Below are 24,439 nucleotides of genomic sequence, written 5' to 3' on the forward strand. Positions count from 1 at the left end.
TATATTTTAAAGATCCTAGATTTCGACAGTGCATTCCATACATATTTCACCTTTTGTTTGAAAGTGATCTGTCTTCTCTGTCGTATGCAGTGAACCACATACTTAAAACTGGAGTTCATCAATCACTTCTTTCTGCGAAAGAATTTGTGGAGAAAGTTCAAGAAACAGATGAAAATTTAGAAGCACAGTTAATCAATTTGATGGCATGTCAACGTGGAACAAATGAGTATTGGTATCGTCGTCATGGAGAACTCAAGTGTATGTTACGGAACTTAGGTACACCAACATGGTTTGTCACACTTAGCTGTGCAGAGTATGCATGGGAAGATTTGCTTGAGTTTCTAAGAGAAGCGAATTCCAATATAAAAAGTGTTGAAATAAAGACTCCTGGTAAACTGTGTTCATTGGATCCTGTAAATGTGTGCAGATATTTTAATCATAGGTTTCAAGCTATGATGTCTTTTATCTGCAATAAAAAGAATCTACCTCTTGGAGAAGTTGCCGATTTCTTTTGGAGAAAGGAGTACCAAGCAAGAGGTGCACCTCATATACATATGCTACTATGGATCAAGGATGTACCTAAATTTGGAACAGATTCTGATGAAACAGTATTGTCTTTCATCAAACAGTATGTGACATGTGAGATTCCAAGAGAAAAAGCTTGAGACAGCAAGTTTGACGTTTCCAAAGTCACCGTTGTGGAAAGTACTGCAGAAGAAAATACAAGTCTAAAGGAACATTTTACACCAAATGTCGGTTTGGTTTTCTACGTCCAGTCATTTGTAAAGGAAGAGTAAATTCTTTTTTTTCTTCTGTAAGGCACACAATAACTCGGAAATCTCCAAGGAATACCTACAACTTAAAAAGAACGGAAGTGTCAAAGTATATCAATGACTACAATCCAGTCATTTTAAAAATGTGGAATGCGAACATCGACATCCAGTATGTTGCAGATAACTCAATTGCTGTTGCACGTTATGTTACATCGTAATAACAAAATCAGAAAAAACAGAGATGAAACAAATGTGGGAAGAAATTGCACAAGAGAAAAGCCTTAGCAAAAAATTGCACAGCTTTACTTTGAAAATGCTTTCCCACCGAGAAATTGGATCCTATGAATGTTCAGACCACTTGTGCTCTTCAAGTTTATATTCAAAGTCCCAAGGAATTATTTGGGTAAGTTTAGGTCTTGCCTGCAAACGAAATAGAGTGTTCAAATCATTGAAGACATTGAAGAATTAGCAGCAAATGAACCAGACAGTACAGACATTCTTAAAACTAATATGTTGGACACATACTATCCGAAAAGGAGTCGACATCTGGAACAGCTATGTCTGTATGAAGTACTTCAACATTACAGCTTCAAAAGAAATGTTAAACAGAATTTAAAAGAAGGAAACTATGCAATAGTTGGATGTCATGGTTGTTTAGTTAAACATGCAAAGGGTAATCTTATAAACCACAAGAAACTCAGTTGTGAAACTCTAAATAAGCGAGAATTTTACTATATAGCACTTCTCCAACTCTTTAAACCATGGCGTAGTGAAAGTGAATTAATCGGAGACTTTGAGTGCTACGAAGATTCTTTTAATGCATGTAAAGAAAGCATTGCATGTACAATTTTCCCTACATATTTAAAAATGTTGAATGATGAAGTTGAGCAGGAAAAGACTATTACAGCTGAAATAGCTAATGAAAGTTCTCAAGATAGTCAAAGTAGTGGTCCATGTAGTCAAGATCCTCTTCGACAATCAATACTGGAAAATGAAGCAGTGATTGCTATGCATGAAGTCGAAATTGCAATGCAACAAGCACACAAGGAGAATTGGAAAACTTAGAAGAACAAGTAAATGTTGAACAGAAAGAAATATATGTACAAGTGAGAGAACAGATAGAACATGGTTTGTTGCATGAAAAAAAAGAATGTGTGTTTTCATCTTTTAGACCTCTTCTGATGTACATTAGTGGTCAAACTGGGACAGGTAAACATTTTTTAATTAAAGTTTTGACCAGTTATCTTCAAAAAACTACTGGTTCACATTTATGTTGTGTGGTAACACCTCCAACTGGATTAGCTGCACACAATGTTAAAGGAATTACTTTGCATAGATTACTGATGTTACCAGTTGAGCATGATAATAAATTAGAATATCAGAAGTTGTCTGGAGAAGCTTCTTATGAAGTGTCAAGAGTGCTGAAGAAAATGAAACTTTTAATTATTGATGAGGTGAGCATGGTCTCAAACTTAATGCTTGCTTTTGTACACTTAAGAATGCAACAGGTATTAAAAACAGATTACGACGTTCTCTTTGGAGGAAAATATTTAATTGTATTTGGAGATCTGCTACAACTAACCCCTGTAAAAGTAGAACCAGAGTTTAAAACTCTTCTATATGAAGACACGAAGAAATCTTTGGGAAGTATTGGAAATGTGAATCTGTGGTTACATTTTGAATATAAAGAATTCACTCAGAATATGCGACAAGCAAGAGATGAAGATTATGCAAATATTCTAAAAGATGTAAGAATTGGTGTTCTAAGTAAACATAGTAAACAAGCTTTTCAAAGTCGTCTACTAAAGAACTTGTTGACAAAAATAAAAACACACCAGCAGAAGTAATGTACAAGAAAATGAAAGAAAAATAGTTTGCTTAATGCCTACAGTGGAAGAATGTTATATATTTAATGGAGAGCTTATGAAATTGGAAAATCAAGAAATAGTTCACATTGAAGCTATTGATAAAATCGAGCATCAAGGAATAACAATTCTTCTTTCAGAAAAACTACAGACTAAATTGGATTCTTTGGAAAAGTCTGTATCAAAAACTGCTGGCTTCGAAAAAATTTTAGATGTATGTTTAAACTGTCAGGTAATTTCGAAGCGTAATCTGAATGTAGAAGAAGGTTTAGTGAATGGAGCAATGGGGATAGTTGTTGATTTTGTGAAATATCAAAATAGAAATGGAATTGAATTCCTGAAAGAAATTTGATCAGATTACATAGGTAAGACTGATTGCGCATTCTGCTGCATGTTTTTTGATTGTAAAAGACTTGTATGTTCGTAGAAAACAGTTTCCCTTCTGTTAAGCATATGCAATATCTATTCATAAATCTCAAGGTTCAAGTGTAGATAATGCTTGGTAAATGTAGGAAGAACTGTGTTTAAAGAGGGAATGGTCTTTGTTGCATTATCTCGAGTTAAAACGTTGTCTGGTTTGTATTTAATTGATTTTGATGAGAATAAGGTTAGTGCTGATGTTGATTGTGTAATAGAATATAATCATTTGAGAAGGCTTTATGCTCCAAGTTTAGGTGAATATTCTATTTATGAGAAACGTGTTGTGTGTTCAAAACACAAACATGTTGAAGAATCAACTATGGTTGAAAAGCTGAAACAAAATCAAGAGAAAAGAAAAGATGTTAAGAAGCAGAAAATACAAACAAGTGATGATGTTGTCCAATTGATACCAATTAGAAAATGCTTCTGGTGTCAACTGCTATGGTAATGTTATTCTAAACGTTCTATTTTATCTTGAAGATGTTTATGGTGAAATTATGGAAATTCAGTAAAAAAAGATTATGTTCGGCACTTCATACTTTATTCCAAGAATTGAGAACTGATAGAAGTAAGATCCATTATGCTTCTAGTATTCGCCAACTGTTGGATACATGTACTGGATCTTTAACGTTCAGTGCTAATATACAACAAGATGCACAAGAATTTCTGATGGTTATGCTTAGAGTAATAGAAGATGAAGGAATTCAGATTGAGAGTTTATTTGGACTCAGTTACAAATGGGAACATAAATGTGAACAGTGTTCATTAACTTCAAGCACTATAGTTGACAGAGAACGATTTCTATATTTAACAATACCTGACTGCAAATCTGTACCATTTTCCAAATTAGTAAAAGAAGCTGATCTTGATATGATCTGTTCTCATTGTAAATCAACAATGCTATCTACATTATGCCTACAAAGATATGGAAAATATTTTATTATAATGCTGCAACGCTGTAGACCAAATGGGAGAAAAGTGGAAAGCAAAATATTTTTTTTTGTTGCTAGTCAAGTATCTATTTCTGGAAGAACTTTTGCAACAGTTGCTATTGTTTTCCATGCTGGAAGTACTACTACAAGTGGACATTATACAGTTTATTTAAAGTGTAATAATGGTTGGAGTCACTGCAACGATACCCACTTGGAAATGAAACCGGGATTGCCTTATCAATTACCCAACTCATACTTGATATTTCTGAAACAAAGATTTTAGATACATCATTCGGCCTAGTGGGAAGGTGTAAGATACTTTAAGGAATTCATACTGGATGATTTCAAAGCAAAATTTTTGATACATTCTTCGGCATATTGGGAAAATGTGAACAGAAACTACAAAGTAAAGATTTGAAGATTAAAAATAGTATTGGATATCTTATTTGTGTTGATTTTGTATTATATTTGCAAGAATTAGAGATTTTTTTTTAACAATCTAGTTGATTGTTTTTTCCCCTGCTGTTTATGATGAAACTACACTGACATCACTGTGAATAGTGAAGTTAAGTAGAAGCTGATGACAGCAAAAAAAGGGTGAAAATTTGTTTTCTGAATGATAAATTATTTTGTATTATTTAAAAACTCACTGTAATTTGTGAAATAGATTACATTACATAGCAGTTTTGCAGTTTATTTTATGTAGTTGAAAAGTTAGAAAAAACAGTACTAATGACAAATAGCACAATAGTAGTTCGTTATTTAAAAAACCTTTGAAATTCACTGAAAAAAAACGTAGGTTTCAGGGACATTATAGTTAGAAATTAGCATTTAAAAAACCTTAGAAATTCACTGAAAAGTTGGTGTATGTGTGGCTGTATTGGTGACTAAGTGGATGTATGTGTAGTGCTATGAATCAGTGAGTGGGTGTGTAAGTACGGGTATGGGTGTGTCAATGATTTTGAGCATGCTAGTGTGGATTTGTACTGGGTGTTTGAAAGGTTACATGGGGTGTGAGTGGGTGCATCAGAGATTCTGTGGATGATGTCATCAGTGATGTCACTGACCATGTCATGAATGATGTAATATGTGAGGTCATAAGCAGTGCATTCTGGGGGCGCAAGTTATAGTTAGCTAAGCTAACTATAACGGCTGAATTTCTCTGGTTTTGTATGAGTGAAATGTTAGCCTAACTATAATGTCCCTGTAACCTTTGCTATTTTATGAGAATTGCTAAGGTTTTGTAAAATGATATTTCCTAAAATAAATGTCCCTGTAACCTTTGGCTTTCTCAGTGAATTTCTAAGGTTTTGTAAATGCTAGTTCTTAACTATAACGTCCATGTTACCTTGTTTTTTTTCAGTGAATATATGTATAGTTAATGATATTTTTATAAAAATCATCTCTATAACCTATTTTTATCTTTTTGCAGTGACTCTGGACACCGCAATAACGTCGGTTATCGTGATGCCCATGGACACGTCGCGAAAGCGAAAAACAAAAGCAGACATTCAATGGTCACCAACACATCCTTAAATAATATGTAAAAAAAATCCATTCTGAACATTGCACTACACATATTACTATATACATGCTTCTTTCAAAGTATGTTTAAACTCATATTTTTGTACTTAGTTTCTTTAAAAACCATCTTTCAGACCTATTTACCATTATCGTGGTTATTTGGTACATTGCGATGACGTCATTAACCACAACGATGGCGCCTTTTCCATTAAGTGAAAACACATATCTGTAAACATATACAATAGGGGTTTATTACTGTACACTTCAAACTCATGATTTTCTAGTGTATTTCTAGAACAACCATCTCTAAAACCTATTTTCCGTTTTCGCGGTGACACCGGAGTTTGTGAGGTCGTTGGTCATCGTGATCCCCTTGGTTATGTCATGAAAGCAGAAAGCAAAAGCAGGAATTCAATAGCCACAACAACATTTAAAAATTATAACTATATAATTAATTCAAACCATCACAGTAGCTAACTCAATATCTAAATCACTCCTTACATGGGGAGGCCGCGCTGCCAGTCACAGCGACAACCCGAATATAGCAAGCGATTAAAAAAACAATTTTGGACACATAACTTGTGTCACTAACACCCCCATTCCTCAAACATGGGGTCAGAGTACCTCTACTCTGACCCCTTATGTGGACTTTCACACAAATTGTTAGCCCCGGGAACTGTTCCCGATAGATAAAATGGCATCTGCAACTCTCTGCTCAGGTTGTGTCCAGCTAATCAGAGCATTCCTCTTGGCGCGTGCATTTGCAATTCATTGCGAAACCTCCGCAAAATATTCACAGCCAGAGATATCACTATCATTTTCAGCTTAAATTTTGTAAATGACTACTGAACAGATTTACACTAAATAGGCAAAAGGCACTTCCTTTAACCAACATCTTCCTCCCTGACATATTTGGTGTAAGTCCTTTCAGTGGTTCGGGCTGTAGGTGTGGCTAAATGTTCCTATGGGAATTAACATTACAAACACACCCCTATTTCGCACCCCAAATTCTCAGTCTCCACTACACGGATCACCCCCAAACTTCCTATGACAACTAGAACCTAAACTGGCACTTTTTTGGAAAATTTCATGAAGATTGGTCAAATGACGCTAAAGTTATAGGCAAGCCAATAAATGCTTTTCTTAAAGCTTTGGAAGCCGAAACCCGTCTAACGCTGTATAAGCTTCTTTTTCTGCCATGCTGATTAAAAACATCAACACTGCTCGGAGTGCCGTTCTGTAATTTATCCCGTTACGGAAGTTGTTTGAATATTTATATATATATATATATATATATATATATACACCATCACAGGAAACCCATTTGAAGTAGAGCCACACGAAGGGTAAATTTCGCTCACTTTTAATGGAAGACAGCCTGCCAGCAGGACCCAACAAGGACAGCAAAGTTCAATACATCTGCGCCAGACGCGTTTCAGGGGTAAACCTTTCTTCAGTGGCGTTTCTTGCTGAATGACTGGAAATGTAGCAGAGAGCACGGCTTTTGATTTCGATCACCTGTCCCAGTGGGCGTGCCTTTTCTCACGGCCTTGTGGGTGATTTCAATTACCTGCCCCAGTGGGCGTGCCTTTTCTCACGGCCTTATGGGTGATGTAGTGCTCTATAATGATCCCCAGTGGGTGCACTCTCTCAGTCTCTATTGCAACTTGTTAAACAAATGTCCAGGGCGGGACCTGCCCCGCTTTGTGGCTGACAACCGGAGCGTCAAACTGGCTCCCTCCCTGCAAGGGCTCCAGCTCACCTTCGTTCTCACTGTAGATGCGCCAGCTCACCTTCGTTCTCACTGTAGACGCGCCTTCCTGGTGCTGTCAAAAGACCCGCAAAACGCGGTGGGCTCCTCTTCGCGACCGGGTAAGGGCCGCCTTTTACATACACCATCACAGGAAACCCATTTGAAGTAGAGCCACACGAAGGGTAAATTTCGCTCACTTTTAATGGAAGACAGCCTGCCAGCAGGACCCAACAAGGACAGCAAAGTTCAATACATCTGCGCCAGACGCGTTTCAGGGGTAAACCTTTCTTCAGTGGCGTTTCTTGCTGAATGACTGGAAATGTAGCAGAGAGCACGGCTTTTGATTTCGATCACCTGTCCCAGTGGGCGTGCCTTTTCTCACGGCCTTGTGGGTGATTTCAATTACCTGCCCCAGTGGGCGTGCCTTTTCTCACGGCCTTATGGGTGATGTAGTGCTCTATAATGATCCCCAGTGGGTGCACTCTCTCAGTCTCTATTGCAACTTGTTAAACAAATGTCCAGGGCGGGACCTGCCCCGCTTTGTGGCTGACAACCGGAGCGTCAAACTGGCTCCCTCCCTGCAAGGGCTACAGCTCACCTTCGTTCTCACTGTAGACGCGCCTTCCTGGTGCTGTCAAAAGACCCGCAAAACGCGGTGGGCTCCTCTTCGCGACCGGGTAAGGGCCGCCTTTTACATACACCATCACAGGAAACCCATTTGAAGTAGAGCCACACGAAGGGTAAATTTCGCTCACTTTTAATGGAAGACAGCCTGCCAGCAGGACCCAACAAGGACAGCAAAGTTCAATACATCTGCGCCAGACGCGTTTCAGGGGTAAACCTTTCTTCAGTGGCGTTTCTTGCTGAATGACTGGAAATGTAGCAGAGAGCACGGCTTTTGATTTCGATCACCTGTCCCAGTGGGCGTGCCTTTTCTCACGGCCTTGTGGGTGATTTCAATTACCTGCCCCAGTGGGCGTGCCTTTTCTCACGGCCTTATGGGTGATGTAGTGCTCTATAATGATCCCCAGTGGGTGCACTCTCTCAGTCTCTATTGCAACTTGTTAAACAAATGTCCAGGGCGGGACCTGCCCCGCTTTGTGGCTGACAACCGGAGCGTCAAACTGGCTCCCTCCCTGCAAGGGCTCCAGCTCACCTTCGTTCTCACTGTAGACGCGCCTTCCTGGTGCTGTCAAAAGACCCGCAAAACGCGGTGGGCTCCTCTTCGCGACCGGGTAAGGGCCGCCTTTTACATACACCATCACAGGAAACCCATTTGAAGTAGAGCCACACGAAGGGTAAATTTCGCTCACTTTTAATGGAAGACAGCCTGCCAGCAGGACCCAACAAGGACAGCAAAGTTCAATACATCTGCGCCAGACGCGTTTCAGGGGTAAACCTTTCTTCAGTGGCGTTTCTTGCTGAATGACTGGAAATGTAGCAGAGAGCACGGCTTTTGATTTCGATCACCTGTCCCAGTGGGCGTGCCTTTTCTCACGGCCTTGTGGGTGATTTCAATTACCTGCCCCAGTGGGCGTGCCTTTTCTCACGGCCTTATGGGTGATGTAGTGCTCTATAATGATCCCCAGTGGGTGCACTCTCTCAGTCTCTATTGCAACTTGTTAAACAAATGTCCAGGGCGGGACCTGCCCCGCTTTGTGGCTGACAACCGGAGCGTCAAACTGGCTCCCTCCCTGCAAGGGCTCCAGCTCACCTTCGTTCTCACTGTAGACGCGCCTTCCTGGTGCTGTCAAAAGACCCGCAAAACGCGGTGGGCTCCTCTTCGCGACCGGGTAAGGGCCGCCTTTTACATACACCATCACAGGAAACCCATTTGAAGTAGAGCCACACGAAGGGTAAATTTCGCTCACTTCGTGTGGCTCTACTTCAAATGGGTTTCCTGTGATGGTGTATATATATATATATATATATATATATATATATATATATATATTCACGGAAAAAACAATAGGTTTCAGGCCTGATATAGTTAGGAATTAACATTTAAAAAACCTTTGAAATTCACTGAAAAAACCAAAGGTTTCAGGCCTGATATAGTTAGGAATTAGCATTTAAAAAACCTTTGAAATTCACTGAAAAAACCATAGGTTTCAGGCCTGATATAGTTAGGAATTAGCATTTAAAAAACCTTAGAAATGCACTGAAAAAACCATAGGTTTTAGGGGTGTTATAGTTAGCTGGACATTTCGCTCTAACAAAACCATTGAAATTCCTCCGATATAGTTAGTTGTACTAACTACATCTCGCGCGCCCGCAATCCACTGCTGGTGATGCCACATATTACATCATTCATGACATAGTCAATGACATCACTGATGACATCTCAAATGACATCACTGATGACATCAACCAGTGAATGTGGTTTGGTTCGTTATTTAAATATGTATTATATATATATATAGCAATTTGCATTGAAGAATGAGTCGATTATATAAATATAAATATCTGGATGGAGGATTTAGTAGCAGTGTGATTGACTGTTTACTTGACTAATTTATAGTGTCTCACTAAATATATTGGATAGTGACTAAACTGTGTGAATATCTGTATCACTTTGTCAGTTGTTGTGTAAACTGCTGCACCAGTATGTTACTAGCTACGTGAAAGTCTATATTAGTTATTGATTAGTGAACTGAGTATTTGTATGGGAGAGTGAATGTGTGTGTGGTTCGGTAGGGGGTGTGTGACAGCCCAAAGATGTGTGAAATGTTGATTCAGTAGGTATATGACGTTCAAACTACATGTTATAACAGTTGTTTGGGTGAGTGAATATCTTTATGGGTGTGGTGATGAGCAAATATATGTCTCAATGGTACATATCCATCAAACTAGAAAAATAAAAGCCAGTGTGTGGGTCAGTTGTTGAATATAACTAAGTATACATAAGACTCAGTGATTGTATGAGTGACTGTATGGATAACTGTATACTTGTAATAGTGATTTTCTAACACACTAAGTATGAGTTACTATCTATATGAATAGATGAAGTGGTGTTTGTATAAGTGTGTAGCTAAGTAAAAGTAAGTATGATCCATTGTTTGCATAAGTCAGTAGGATGACTTCATAAGTGATTAGGATGTGTGCTGGTGTGTAATGTCGAAATAGGTGTATAAGTATATTTGATAGTGTTCTATTGATCATTGACAGCATGTATGAGTGAATCTTTAGGTAAGTGATTAGATGTGTGTATAGATCTAGGAATCCCTGAGTGGGTGTTTAGAAACTTGTATTGGTGTGTCAATGGTTTCAAATATGGCACTCTGTATTTTACAGTGAGTGATGAAAGGTTATACTAGTGTATGATGAGGTGTATCTGATTGTCACGTGGATGATGTCATCAGTGATGTCATCAGTGATGTCATTTGAGATATCATCAGTGATGTCACTGACCATGTCATGAATGATGTAATATGTGACATCATCAGCAGTGGATTGCGGGCGCGTGAGATGTTGTTAGTACAACTAACTATATCGGAGGAATTTCAATGGTTTTGTTTGAGCGAAATGTCCAGCTAACTATAACACCCCTAAAACCTATGGTTTTTTCAGTGAATTTCTAAGGTTTTTTAAATGCTAATTCCTAACTATATCAGGCCTGAAACCTATGGTTTTTTCAGTGAATTTCAAAGGTTTTTTAAATGCTAATTCCTAACTATATCAGGCCTGAAACCTATGTTTTTTTCAGTGAATTTCAAAGGTTTTTTTAAATGCATATTCCTAACTATATCAGGCCTGAAACGTATGGTTTTTTCAGTGAATTTCAAAGGTTTTGTAAATGACAATTTTTAATGTATTAATTGTTATACTGATTTTTTTTATACTGATTTACTACATTTTTTAAACTATTTCTTTTTAGGTATTTTATTTTTTTAATTACATTATAATTACATTATACAATACAATACAAAATATACTTTCTCAGAATGAATTACTTTAGTTTAAATCTTTGCAAATAGGCAATAGACTTGTAAGTACAGTAGTTACAGTTGTTGCAATGGGCAACACAATTTTAAACACAATGCAACATTGAGCTCAATGTGAATTTCTAGTCAAATGCAATTTGTTATTTTATGGATTACTTTTCTAACCACAGGACTGGATCCTAGATTCAGCCCTTGGACATCTCCTGTAAACAGTTGAGTAAAAGCATTTTGGTTACAGTAGTGATTTTCAAGGAATATTATTGTATTTTAAAAGTTGACACAACATTTTTCACATAGAATCACCAATGTTATCCTATGGCAGAAAATTCGCTTAGCAGGTAAGTAGTGTTATCGTTACTTTTTCTTACTCAGTGGTGGATCCTGGATCCAGCACTGGTGAATCTCCTGTAAACAGTTGAAAGAATGTGTTTAAGTCATACAGACGATTTTTTAGGAATATTTTTAGTTTGTGAAAATAGACACTTAGACACTTTTCTGCGGAAAACCACACAATGGATTACTATGGAAGGAAATACAAGTTACTGGTAAGTACGCTTAGAATTACTTTTCAGGGTCAGTGCTGGTCTAAAAGATACAACCAAAGGAAATGATGGACGGAGTGTTGAACATTGCAAGCACTCACCCCCAGTCAACTGATCTGGGTTTAATCCATCACCGTTCTTTAGCCCACTCTGCCACCCCAGTTCAGACAACATGTCTTCCCTGGACCGGAAATAAGCTTCCTAGGACCGGTTTCTGGCATTTCAGCCATCTTCAGACAGCCTTGCTTGAATCCAGTGGCAAAGTGAGCAAGGGACTCACGTCTGAGCATGCCCTGCCAACTTATGGCGAACAAAGCAAAAACCAAAGGAAATGAGTGTTGAACATTGCAAGTCATGTCTTCCCTGGACCGGAAACAAGCTTCCTAGGACCGGTTTCTGGCATTTCAGCCGTATTCAGCCAGGCTTGCTTGAATCCAGTGGCAATGTGAGCTGGACTGTTCCCATGAGGCACAGGGTCAGACTGATTTGCATATGGCCATGTCTGAACTGGGGTGGCAGAGTGGGCTAAAGAATGGTGATGGATTAAACCCAGATCAGTTGACTGGGGGTGAGTGCTTGCAATGTTCAACACTCCGTCCATCATTTACTTTGGTTTTTGCTTTGTTTGCCATAAGTTGGCAGGGTATGCTCAGACATGAGTCCCTTGCTCACTTTGTCACTGGATTCAAGCAAGCCTGGCTGAAGACGGCTGAAATGCCAGAAACCGGTCCTAGGAAGCTTGTTTCCGGTCCAGGGAAGACATGGCTTGGCAGTTCGGGCTGGACTGTTCCCATGAGGCACAGGGTCAGACTGATTTGCATATGGCCATGTCTGAACTGGGGTGGCAGAGTGGGCTAAAGAATGATGATGGATTAAACCCAGATCAGTTGACTGGGGGTGAGTGCTTGCAATGTTCAACACTCCGTCCATCATTTACTTTGGTTTTTGCTTTGTTCGCCATAAGTTGGCAGGGTATGCTCAGACGTGAGTCCCTTGCTCACTTTGCCACTGGATTCAAGCAAGCCTGGCAGAAGACGGCTGAAATGCCAGAAACCGGTCCTAGGAAGCTTGTTTCCGGTCCAGGGAAGACATGGCTTGGCAGTTCGGGCTGGACTGTTCCCATGAGGCTCAGGGTCAGACTGATTTGCATATGGCCATGTCTGAACTGGGGTGGCAGAGTGGGCTAAAGAATGGTGATGGATTAAACCCAGATCAGTTGACTGGGGGTGAGTGCTTGCAATGTTCAACACTCCGTCCATCATTTACTTTGGTTTTTGCTTTGTTCGCCATAAGTTGGCAGGGTATGCTCAGACGTGAGTCCCTTGCTCACTTTGCCACTGGATTCAAGCAAGCCTGGCTGAAGACGGCTGAAATGCCAGAAACCGGTCCTAGGAAGCTTGTTTCCGGTCCAGGGAAGACATGGCTTGGCAGTTCGGGCTGGACTGTTCCCATGCGGCACAGGGTCAGACTGATTTGCATATGGCCATGTCTGAACTGGGGTGGCAGAGTGGGCTAAAGAATGGTGATGGATTAAACCCAAATCAGTTGACTGGGGGTGAGTGCTTGCAATGTTCAACACTCCGTCCATCATTTACTTTGGTTTTTGCTTTGTTCGCCATAAGTTGGCAGGGTATGCTCAGACGTGAGTCCCTTGCTCACTTTGTCACTGGATTCAAGCAAGCCTGGCTGAAGACGGCTGAAATGCCAGAAACCGGTCCTAGGAAGCTTGTTTCCGGTCCAGGGAAGACATGGCTTGGCAGTTCGGGCTGGACTGTTCCCATGAGGCACAGGGTCAGAATGATTTGCATATGGCCATGTCTGAACTGGGGTGGCAGAGTGGGCTAAAGAATGGTGATGGATTAAACCCAGATCAGTTGACTGGGGGTGAGTGCTTGCAATGTTCAACACTCCGTCCATCATTTACTTTGGTTTTTGCTTTGTTCACCATAAGTTGGCAGGGTATGCTCAGATGTGAGTCCCTTGCTCACTTTGCCACTGGATTCAAGCAAGCCTGGCTGAAGACGGCTGAAATGCCAGAAACCGGTCCTAGGAAGCTTGTTTCCGGTCCAGGGAAGACATGGCTTGGCAGTTCGGGCTGGACTGTTCCCATGAGGCACAGGGTCAGACTGATTTGCATATGGCCATGTCTGAACTGGGATGGCAGAGTGGGCTAAAGAATGGTGATGGATTAAACCCAGATCAGTTGACTGGGGGTGAGTGCTTGCAATGTTCAACACTCCGTCCATCATTTACTTTGGTTTTTGGTCTAAAAGATACAGCACTGGGTTCTATCCTGATAACAGGTGAGTAAATCGGAATTTGTAGTTCGGCTGATTTTAGAGGAATATTTGTACGTTTCAAAAATGGACACCGAAACTTTTCTGGTGAAAACCACACAATGGATTCCTATGGAAGGAAATACAAGTTACTGGTAAGTACGATTAGAATTACTTTTCAGGGTCAGTGCTGGGCTAAAAGATGCAGCACTGGGTTCTCTCCTGATAACAGGTGAGTAAATCGGAATTCGCAGTTCTGCTGATTTTAGAGGCATATTTGTACGTTTCAAAAAAGGACACTTAGAAACTTTTTAGAAACTTTTCTGGTGAAAACCACACAATGGATTTCCTATGGAAGGAAATACAAGTTACTAGTAAGTACGCTTAGAATTACTTTTCAGGGTCAGTGCTGGGCTTAAAGATGCAGCACTGGGTTCTCTGCTGATAACAGGTTAGTAAATCGGAATTCGTAGTTCGGCTGATTTAAGAGGAATATTTGCACAATGGTGAAGGAAGGGGGCGGGGCCTGAGGTGATATATGTGCAAACACGCCCTGTGGCGCGTTTTAAGTTGGGGAATTAATTCCTCCTCAATCCTGAGGTCCCCTGGGGGCCAACTAGTCCACCAGGTACCTCCGGTATGTGCCAGGGAGCTGGGTTGCAGAGAGTTGTTCAGAGGCCACGCCCCTTTTTACAACACTCTGCAACACAGCTCCGTGGCGCTTACTGGAGGTACCTGGTGGGCTAGGTGGCCCCCAAGGGACCTCAGGATTGAAGAGGAATTAAATCCCCTACTTAAAACGCGCCACAGGGCGTGTTTGCACACATATCACCTCAGGCCCCGCCCCCTACCTTCACCAATGTGCAAACGCGCTCCATGAGGGACCCTGGGGTCCAACTAGCCCACCAGGTACCTCCAGTAAGCGCCACAAGGCTGCGTTGCAGAGCGGTGTAAAAAGGGGTGTGGCCTGGAGCACGTCTCTGCAACGCAGCCCTGTGGCGCTTACTGGAGGTACCTGGTGGGCTAGTTGGCCCCCAGGGACCCCCAGTATTGAAGGGGAATTAATTTCCCAATTTCAAAACGCGCCACAGGGTGCGTTTGCAGAGTGTGCTTGTGAGGGGGCGCGGCCTAGGGACGAATGCGTCTTTTTTTTCTTCTTTTTTTGAAAGGGGGGCTGTGTGGCCCTCCTTCCTTTTTTGTGGCCCTGGGGACCCCATCCCCCCGGACCTCAACCCCAAATATATATATATTTTTTTAAATTACGGGAAGGGGGCCACGTGGACCCCCTCCCCCGGGGCATGGCCAACTTTTTAAATCTTTTTATGGAGGGGGGCTGCGTAACCCCCCTCCTCTGGCCACTTAAGGCCCCGGGGACCCCATCAAATTTCGCGAAGATTCGTCAATCGGCGCCAAAGTTATTCCAAATAGTATGTTGCGGATTTCCTATGAAAAATAGGTCCTAACTACATCTACCTACTGGCGACCGCCAGTAGGAGATATATATATATCCAAAAGCTCTCTCCTAGGACAGAATTGTGTCGCACTCCTCACAGTGACACTTTCATTTATTGAAATTTCAGCGCTGGCAAATCCTTCTTCCTATTCTTCAGATAAGAACGGTCTGTTGTTCACATCCCTAGACGTGCACCGCAACCTTAGTCTGAACACTGTGTGCAGAAACCATCAAGGTCAAATAACAATGTATGCGGGTGAATTCAGGTTGATCGGCCCACGCTCTAGACACAACAAGCACACAGCTGCAAATATCTGAAACTCGGGTGCCTTTAATATTGCATTCGCATGCATGAATCAGACACTTGGAGAAAACCTTTCCAGACAGAGAGAGCAGAGCTGATCCTGTGATGTGATTCACCTAAGCTGATCTTTGAAGTATGGGGTTCCCCATTCAAACCTAGAGACCTTCTATTATTATATAAAACTAGCTTATTAGCCAGGGGAGGGTGGTTCACAAGGTATTATAGGTTCTGTTTCCACTATCATTGTAATATGATTTCTCCCTTTGTTTTCTACGGTATTGTAACAATGCTGATGGTTTTATTTCTAATCATTTGTCTGCTTATGTTAGCCAAAGTACTGCAGTTTAGAGCACATAGTTAAAAATAAACATTTTAAATTTTTCCGTGTCTCTGATTACTCATGTTGTGGACTGATATGAGAATAATAACGAAAAGGTGTTTTTGATTCCCACCAGTCCTGAGAGTACTCTAAGTCGCTTGTTCTGGGTTGTCTAATCATTGGTAGCTTAGATATGATACAGAGAACGAATGAGACACTGATACTAGTCGGATAGGGGTTCTGGGTACTGAGGTGAGTTTTTTGATACACCAGAATTCACTGAGGTCCTGGTTTCCTGCGCATAGTTCTATGCTTGAGCAGAATCCCCGCAACAAAGCCATCAACAGCCAACTCGCCACATTCATCGAAGAGCACAACATCCTCGACTCCTCCCAATCTGGCTTCAGAATAAAACACAGTATGGAAACCGCCCTCCTCGCCGCAACAGACGACATCTGCACCTTACTGGACAAAGGAGAAACAGCAGCCCTCATCCTCCTCGACCTCTCAGTGGCGTTCGACACAGTCTCTCACCGCACCCTAATCCGCAGACTCCACGACGCAGGGATCCAAGACAAGGCCCTCGACTGGATCCACTCCTTCCTCTCCGGCAGAACGCAGCGCATCAGACTCCCCCCTTTCCTCTCAGACCCTACACTTACCACCTGCAGAGTCCCCCAGGGGTCCTCCCTCAGCCCTACACTCTTCAATGTCTACATGGCTCCGCTCGCCCACATCGTCAGAACCTACAGACTCAACATTGTGTCATACGTAGACGACCCCCAACTCATCGTCTCCCTATCCAACACCGCCAGACACAACTTTTGAGAAGGCATGGAAGCCGTCGCCAAATGGATGAAAAACAGCTGCCTACAACTAAACACCAAGAAAACGGAAGTACTCATAATGGGCCCAACCCCCGACGCCTGGAACGACACCTGGTGGCCCCCCGGCCTCGGAATCCCACCCACCCCCACGGACCACGCACGCAACCTGGCACTCATCCTGGAATCAGAGCTCAAAATGGACCGCCAGATCAACTCCGTCTCGTCCTCCTGCTTCCACACCCTCCGCCTCCTACGTAAGACCTTCAAATGGATCCCCCTCAAACACCGAAAGACCGTCACTCACGTCCTGGTCACCTACGGCAACGCACTCTATGCCAGAATAAAAAAAAACCTTAACCGCAAGCTTCAGAACATCCAAAATGCCACCGCAAGACTGGTCCTCAACCTGCCAAGACACTGCCACATCTCTCAGCACATGCTCACACTCCACTGGCTCCCCATCGAAACTAGAGTCACCTTCAAGATGCTAATCCACGCTCACAAGGCCCTCCACAACACCGGACCAGCATACCTGAACAACCGACTCAAATTCCACGCACACCAAAGGACCCTACAATCAGCCCAGCTCTCCTACGCCATGGTACCCCGCACCAGAAAGACCAGATCGGGAGGCTGCTCCTTCTCCTTCCGCTCAGCTAGAGTCTGGAACGACCTTCTGCTCCACCTCAGACAGACAACATTGCTCCCCATCTTCGCAAGAAACCTCAAAACCTGGCTCTTCGACAGACCCCCCCACACACCCCAGCACATTGAGACCCTTACTGGTGAGTAGTCGCGCTTAACAAACACCTGATTGATAAGTTTAAATGGTCAGATCATGCAGCAGATCTTGCATTATGAGGCAAATATGGCAAAAGCCATAATTACATAGAAAACATTTGCAAACTAGGATATTTTGCCATTCATGTTTGAACTGCTGTTGTGGAAAAAGGGAGAAGTGCCGATAACACAAACTCCATCGCTTAAACTGGGCAGTGAAAAGCCAAACAAATACTAAAAATTGGGATGGTTGCGCATTCTGGCCACACCTCTGGCTCCACCCACTGATCCAATCTTTGGGTTATTCCCGCCCTCTGATTCTCCGCCCCCAGTTCCCCTACTTTCCCCCCCCCCCCACTTCGACCACTGGTTGTCACCCACAGGGTTGGCAGGCCCCTGCTAGGACCCATGAGGACCCCCGCCACCAGGGCAGTGCTGAACATGTGCCTTGTTTAAGACAGGCTTCCACCAAGATGCCAGCTGGGCTCCACCATGGGGCAGGCCTTCTTTCCCAGGCCGGCTAATCCTGCTCTGGCTAGTGAGTAAGGTCGATTCCTGTGTCCTAATAAACAACTTGTGTTAAGTCGGGGTTGGAGCTGGGGGTCCTCTTTGTGACTTTGGCTAGTACTTTACACAGCTGTGTTATGTAACTAACATTTGTAAAACATTTCCCCGCTAGTACAACACTGAAGCACTTTCTTTTTTAACATAGTCGCACTCCCGGCTGAGATGTGCACAGAGAACTCCAGCCGCTGATTCACTCACTTGCTTAAAAGGTGTGAGGGGGAAGAGCTCGTGCTCCCAGTAGCACCAGCAGCAACCCCGGCTGCACCTCCCTCCCCGCGCGCTCCACGTGGACTCGACCTCCCACAGCAATGCGAGGTAAGTAGACAACTTTTCAGTTTTAAAAAAAAATATATATTTCAACTTTCTCGTTCCTGATGGCACAGACAGTATTTTGATCTTCAATTTTATTTGGTGGGGGAGAAAAATAATTTTAGACAATGAAAAAACATAATGGGAAACGCATCTGTTTAAGTAGCAGTTATGCACTGTTTGGTCGTTTAAGTAGTCACAGAGTTAAATTTAAACCCAAATTGAAAGCCAAGAGATTTAGAAGCGACACTCTCGGGCCCCCAATCTAATGTTTTTTTTCACTGAATTAACACTCTTTATCGGCCTTTAATTTTTGAAACACAGGAACACACAAAACTGCACTATTAAGCGAACATATCTGCAAATCCTAATTACCATTTTTGTGTGTCTCCATTCGAATGTTCATTGGAGCTTTGCAAACCAGCTTGCAAGTGCTTATGAATATCTGCCTGTATAGCTGAAATATTTCATAGGAAACTGCATTTGATAATGTAGAATTGGGTAGCAAACATTTGACCTCAAACCGTGGGGTCCTCATGCATCATATCTCCATCACATGTCACTTTCCTTTTATTAAGCAGTTTTCGTTTTTTTATTGCCTACAACACAACTTTTGCAAATAACCTTGGAGTGATCTTGAATTCTAACTTAGGTATTCGGACAGTGTTGCTGCCTATAGCTCCACGGGTTCACTGTATGTATTGGGATACGGATCTAACAATAAAAGAATAATGGAGACCATACATTTTTGCGGTAAATATACGATTAATAAAACATGTTAAGTTAACTTGTAAGGGGATAACTATTATTGCACAGCTCTAAAGTAAATCTGAAACTGGGAACTTCACTACACACCACATACTCCATAACACATGGATAAAAGACATTGCCATTTACAACGCCATTTACAACGCCAATAGTTCTAAATTAAACAAATGCGAGACCTATTGCATTTCCAATGCTTGTTGTTATTTGGTGTAAATCCATTTAGTAGTTTTGGAGTTATTAAAAGAAAAAGAAATATAGATATGTAGAGATGAGGGTCCACTGAGGAGTATTTGCAAATCCACTCACCAACAGTAATCTGGTGATTGGCTGGCCGCAACTTGATTGGAAAGTTGCAGGTGCCATTTTATAGATCAGAGCATGGCTGTGGGGAATAAAATGTATTGTGTAAACTAATTGCTGGGGTCAGGGTAGAGGTACCCTGACTCCATGGGTGTATTATAGGGGTTGCAGTGGGACCCATAAAGGTGGAGAAATTGCCTTAAAATATTTTTTTTTACATTGCGGGGATTCGTGGATCTGCCGTGGTGCTCAACGCGGCCCTGTGTGGATCTGCGAAACCTGCTGTAATTTAAAAAAAAAAAAATACTCGCAAACTCATACTGGCACTCACACACCCACTCATAAACCCACACAGGCACTCACACACCGCTTTGCCTGACATTTGAGGGGAGAAGGCATGCCTTCCTGCCTGGACAGGGACATGGCCGCACTGCTGGAGGAAACCACAATCTCCATCAGCCCCACAATGCAATACACACACATAAGCATGATGCTGACCACGACCGGGCAAAGCCCGGGACAAGGGGCTGCCCGTCCATGCTCGTCAGAGCCCGGAGAAGGCTGGGCTGGGCCCCCCCTCCCTATAACCTGGTCATTCCCAGAGCTATTACAGCGGAGATTACTAGACAATGGGTGAACAGAAAACTAAAGCTGGCGAACAAGGGGGCGAGATTACTAACACCCTCGACTCCTTTCTCACCAGAGAGGCAAATGCCCCAGCAAAGGAGATTGAACTCACAGAACGCAGGCTCTCTACAGGAGAGGTAGGATTTCCACTCCAAACAACGGACCCTGCGAACAATGTGTCAGCAACCTTGTATGATACCAACCCCTTACCTCATCGCTCTAACACTGCAATCCAATGTATTAACCCCATAGTTGTCACTGGAGGGGATATGCGCTCCCCCATGGAACCTTCGATTAAGAAGAAAAGGGTGAGCAGGAAAAGACCTAGCAAGCCTGTAAATGTGAAGTTAAGACCAGATATACATACAAGGGCCGGCCTAACTCCGGACATGAGGCCTTTATGTAAAAGAATGGCCCTTGCCCAATTGTTTAACCTCTCATCGAAAATTAACAAAAATTTAAGAAAATCGATCCTCACTCATTATGCGAGGGGCCACAAATCAAGTGGGAGAGATTTTAGCACAGGAGGCCCCCCAGGATCTGGCAAAGGTCAACGATCCATACATATTCCAGAGTGCTGTGGTGATTAAGGACCAATACCATCATGATTTATGCATAGCCAATGTCCCAACCCTACCAATATCACCCCCTCTCACATAGTCGTGTTCATGCCCAACAGAAACCACCACCAACCCAAAGGCCAAGGGCCACCAACTTACCCAGACTGGAAGTTAGGCCTGAAGGCCGGTGCGTTAGAACACAGGAAAGATGGGAAGAAGTTAACTGGCAGAAGTCCCACACGAGATTAGACCTACTCCCAGCAGTTTGCCCTTACGTGGTTATCTTGGTTAATACTCCTGAGCTGATCAACACACAGAGTCCACAGAGCAATTGATACTTAAAGTGCTAGACTGGATGAAAAAACACGCTAAAGGGGGGCCTGAACTTTCCACCTACATTATCATGGCCAGAAGAGTGGCCTGGGTGGGTAACTCTGATAAAACACTTAGAGGGGACTGTATTGGGGTCAATTTCAATTACCATCTTTTGGCGCGGAAACTGCTGAATACACTCCCTAATCAACCTTCTGCCGACACACAGATCAATGCAATCCCATTAGGCTTCTTTTATAGACCCCCAATTCTAAATGTAAGGGGACAGGGTAATAGAAGCACCATTACCTTACCCCATTCCTTTTCTTACCAGCCCCACAAGAATTAAGCAACCCTGCCCTTACACACTAGTAATCAGTTTGCTGCATTGGAAGGCCTTAAGGCTTGTGATTGACAGGGGGTGGATAGGGTGGTCCTAAAACCCTGCAAGAGTTGCACTGTAAACTCTCTGAAGATCCCTCCCATAAACAACGCATATAAGGATCTGATAAAAAATAATTACCTGGAACATAGCGTGGTTAAGGTCAAAACTGGGTGATCCAGAATGGGTGAAGTATATAACTCATTATGATTTAATATGTATACAGGAAACCTGGGAAATAGGACCAATCCACATAGATGGATGTTGCTCTTTTCATAGTCCAGCGCTCTATTTGAGAGCAGAGCGGGAGAGAGGTGGCATTTTGACATTAAAAAGAAACACCTTAAGACTTAAAAGTCTCTGCTTTTTACAATGATTCCCCATATTACCATCTATTTGTGCGCAAAGAAGTTGGAAGAAGCAATATGCTCCTAATTATAACAATAACGTTGTGGATGAGAAGTCTGGGGTGGCCGACTCACTTGAGAAGGTAATCAAATTAATCATTATAGATCACAATAGTCTAAACATTTTATGGATGGGGGATTTGAATGCGCACAGCTGTGGTAGCATGCTAAAACCAGTGTGTGGCCTAACCGATGAGGAAGGGGAAAAACCCAGCATTTCTTTCATAACGCTTATGGCAATGCCCTTAACAGACTCCTTACTATAAGGAATTTAGAAATCATTAATCCAGTGGACATGCGCACAGGCCTATTAGAGAAAACATTTGGTACCAATCGCCAGGGCTCTACCATCAATTATTTGGTTGTATCCATATCCCAAAAAGCCCTTTTTAGTGACTTTAAAACACACACCTTAACTTTTAGTGACCATGCTGCCATATCCTGTCAAATGAAATGGAAAGAAATACATAACCTGTCGACAAGGAGAGTTTTAAAACTCCACATAGTGACAAAGAATGGAATAGTTCTCAAATGGGGTAAGATTGATAAGGAGGAACTGGTCCCTAAGATTGTGGCTAATAGACGGAAGCAGGTAATGATTTGCCTTGACCAGATCATAGCCCCTGAAAGAGTAGTGGCAGCCTTTGAGATTATTTTGGGTGAAGTGAAATATAACTTAGTACGGCAGGTATCCAGCCGCAGTTCCATAGACTCTAGTTGGTTTGAAGCAGCCTGCACTAAGACACTAACTAACCTCCATAAAGCCCAAATATCAAATCCAAGAGATAAGAACCTAGTTAGGTTTTTGTGACATTTATAGAAAGAAGCTAGGAAGGCTAGACAAAAAAACCTTGAAGGAGGAGGCATGGGAAAGCCTCTACCAAGCAGCAATCACAAACAACTCAAGGGACTTTTGGGCCGTAATTAATGCCCCCTTTCTGAAAGTCAAAACAGACCCTAATGTAGACGTCCATGTGGACGAAGACACTTTGGTGGAACACTTCGTTAAAATATTTGAGACCACACATGAGAGCTGGGACCCTTCCTTGAGTGATGCAATGGTAGTCCCCAATCCTATTTTAAAATCAAATTTGGCGGAGGTTAGATATGCTCTGCTGCAGGGTAGCAGCAATAATGTCCCCAGTCCGGATGGAGCCCAGATACATTTCTTCTTTAAAAATCCAGACCTCTGGGGACCTTTTTTAACCACTGTTTTATAATTCCTATCCATAAAAAAGGTGACAAGTCAGTGCCAAAAAATCTCTTTACCGGACAGTAAGCCAAACTAATAGGCCGGGTGTTATTGAATAGATTAGAGTACTGGGCTATAAAGAGAAATATCTTATTTACTGTGCAGTATGGCTTCAAGAAAAGGAAAGTGACATTGGATCATTGCATAGACCTGTGCCTGGTCATAGGTAAATACACTACAGACAAAAAAGGAAATGCCTATAGGGCCTTTATGGACATATCGGCAACCTTCGATTTTGTTTCCCATGCCCATCTTTGGAGAATCATGGAGGAGATGGGCATAGATGACGCGATAATGCTATTTACAAGACAGCTGTATTCCCAAGCCACGTCACAAGCTTGTGTCCGATATGGAAACCAGGAAGAATTCATTAGGTGGTCTCACATTAATAGGGGAGTCAGACAGGGGTGCGTTCTCGCTCCCTTTTTATCCTCAATTTACACAAATGGAGTGGAAGCACCCTTATTAGACTCTATCTTAGATATCCCCATGGTGAATCAGGTCCGCATCCCCATACTCATCTATGCAGATGATGCAGTGCTGATCGCACTGACCGGCACAGCACTCCAGAAACTCATAGAGGAGTACGTGAAATTTATGAAAGACCTAGACCTACAAGTTAACAAGGCAACAAGGCAAAATCTTTCATTTTAGTGACAGGTCAACAGACAAAGAAACTCCAATTTTTTCATATAGCAGGGCGCAAAGTGGAACTGACAGACACCTTCTCCTACCTAGGTGTCTTGTTCCATAGAACAGCCTCTTGGTCACATATGGTAGTCAACAAAAGTCTTCTATTGGAAAAAAGCATTAATGCCATATATCCCATTAAAAAAACTGGGGTCTAAGGCGCTGGAGATAAATAAAAATATCTATACCTCAAAAGCCATTCCTGTAGCCACATACAGGGCAGGAGTGTGGGCTCAGACAAACGTAGACATTCTTCAAAGTTTCGAGGACACCTTCTTCAAAAAAAATAGTAGCTCTCCCTAGAAGTTGTTCAAACTTCAACTGCCAACTTGAGCTGGATGTCCCTTATATATCTGATCAGGTATGCCTAGCACCGATCCTTTTATGGCACTCAGCATGGAGAAGGGAAACCGTTAATTTCACCCAAAGCATTATTAGGGATTACTTAACTCTTGATCATGTACACAAGGTTCCCTGGATTTTTTGGGGTTTACAATCACTGTTTGAGAATCAAGCCAACTGTCGACTACTTCTAAAATGCTAATTAAAAGTC

Source organism: Triturus cristatus, chromosome 3_2 (genome assembly GCF_964204655.1).
Source record: "Triturus cristatus chromosome 3_2, aTriCri1.1, whole genome shotgun sequence".
Lineage (NCBI taxonomy): Eukaryota > Metazoa > Chordata > Amphibia > Caudata > Salamandridae > Triturus > Triturus cristatus.